Here is a 2519-nt window from a genome sequence, read left to right as displayed (position 1 = left end):
ACCGGGGCTCGCCGGTCCCGGCCCTCCCTCCCCTCCGCCCGAATCCCTCCCTCCCCTCCGCCCGCGGCTCCTCCTCCGCCAGCTCTCCATCCTTACATCCCGCCCCGCCGCCTCCCCTCTTTTCCCACCTCCGCCTGCCATCCGTCCGCCGTTTCACTCTTTCCTTCTCGCCCTCCTCCTCGCAGTCCTTTTCCTCCGTTCCTTTTCTTCCCACACTTTTCTCCCCAGGCCGTGGTCCCCACAGACCCTCCCTCATCTCCGCTCACGGCAGAGCACAGCTTTTCTCATTTCTTCTTCCTCGCTATCCCCTCCTGCCTACGCTCCCCCCGCCTTCTCTGCCCTTCGCTTTCCTTTACAGCCCTTCTCTTCTGCTCCATCCTTTGCCTTATCCTGCATCAAGGTCCTCTCCCCTCATGTCATCCCTTCTCCCCTTTTCTTGCCCCTTTTCCCACTCCTCTGCCCACAGCCTTTGTCCCCTGAAGCTCCTGTGCCAGGCTGCTCTCGGGCACAAGCCCAGTGACAGCTCTGTCAAGCCACTACCGCCCACTCTCAGAGCCTGCTCCCAAGCCTGGATGGTTCCGAGGTGCAAGCACGATGCCAGGACAACAGCCAGCTCCAGCCTGTCCCTAGTCCTGGGTTGAAAGGAGACAAAAACAAGCAGGCTTGTACCACAGACCCTGTTTGAGCACCTTATGAGGAGCTCATTGCATGTGGTGGCCCATTAACCCTAATGAAATTCCACCCACACAGAAGGAGAGGATGTTTTATAACCCTGGGTGCTGGGAATTCAGGATTTGGCCCTCACTGAACACCTCAAAGCAGCTGTTTGAGGGCATTCAGTGTTGCCTTTGAAGCCATCGTCGCATTTCTGCTCCGAGCAGCTCTGTGAACTGCAAGCAGGTCTTTTTGGTGTCCCTGAGTTACATTTCACATGCTCAGCTCTGCGAACCTCTTTTCTTCAGAGGAAATGAGGTAATTCCAATCGTTCTGCAAAAGAAAGCAATGTGCTGACTCTCCAGCTGGGGCAGACTGTGGGAATTCTCATTTGTTGGCATATAACCTGTACAGGAGTGGTTTTTTGTTCGATTGAGTGACATATCAGATCTGAGACATTCTCGTAAAACCTACAGGAAAAAAATATTTTCACAAAATCGTGTAATCTGGCTTTTGCTGCCCAACAGCCTAGGACTTTGCATCCAAGCACTCAATATGGCTACAATATACAGATAAATTATATGAATTTATTGTTAGGAACAGAATACTTTCCAAAAGCAATTATTTCTCACAAATAATAGAAGAACTCTAGTCCAACTGCCTGACCACGTCAGGGCTGACCAAAAGTTGAAGCATGTCATTAAGGGCATTGTCCACATGACTCTTCAATAGGTGTGAGAAAGTTAAGATTTTCCCATTTCTGTATTAAAATTGCTTAGAAAAAGATCTAGTACCTAGAGATGGCCTTCTCCCAGATGCACCAGAAATGCTTGATTATGTTTGCTGAGTTACAAATGCCAAGTTAAAGAGAATCCTTGATTCTGGTCTGTGACTGTATTAAGGCAGATGAATTTCCAGGCAGCCACTGAATTTTCAGAATGTGTATGTGTCATGGAGAGGTCTATGAGGAGAAAAGGGGAGAGGAATAGTCTATAATTCCTCTCTTATTCCCAGCTTTATCCCCCTCCTCTGCTGCTGTACGCAAGAGCTGAGTACTAGCCCTCGCTTTAATCATCCAGGAGCTCCCAGCTGCCTGTCACTGCTGGATTGGATAGAGTTTTCTGACACAAATCCCATCTTTTCTGGATGCACAGTCTGCTGCTCTTGCATAGACACTTTATATTGCCTTTTCTGTAGGCATCACTGCAAGGTAATGCAATCAAATATAAATCCATGGAGTTCCATCACACAGAAGGCCAAAAAAAAAAAAAAAAATCATCTAAACCCAGGGTTACTGTCACAGGAGTTGACTTGGACCTTAGAATCTCTGATAGATTCCAGGGCTGACAAGCACAAATAAAATCCCTTGGACCAAACTCCATCTAGGAGAAAGACCACCATCTCTAACCCTTATTCTATTAAGGTGAAAAGCAAGTACCAAAATCCCAAGATTTTTGCTGAATTTACTTATATGTAACAGACACATTTCCTCCTCAGAACTGTATCAATCCTCATTTCCCTGAATTTTAAGCTCACTCCATCCTTCAGCAAGGTAAGAGAAATTAAAGAGGAACCTGCATCAGAGGCACTGATTTCCCATCAGAGTGCAAAACAGGGTTGGAGGAAGACACCACACTGAGGTGATGCTGTGGGGCTGTTTGTATGGGGTGTCCCCTTTTGCAGCCCCAGCTAAGGGAGGGTGGATGATCTTATTGAAGAACAACCCACACAATCCCAGCAAGGCAGAGAAGACCCTGACACCTCCACTGAGAGGTCCCGATAATTGTCCCAAGCCACCGTGAAGCCCATGGCAAGGCCAGGACACGGCATTCCAACCGCAAGCCCTGCTCCTGGCAGACCTCCCA

The sequence above is a fragment of the Corvus cornix genome, chromosome 18 (assembly GCF_000738735.6).
Source record: "Corvus cornix cornix isolate S_Up_H32 chromosome 18, ASM73873v5, whole genome shotgun sequence".
Lineage (NCBI taxonomy): Eukaryota > Metazoa > Chordata > Aves > Passeriformes > Corvidae > Corvus > Corvus cornix.
This window is presented reverse-complemented; position numbering follows the sequence as displayed.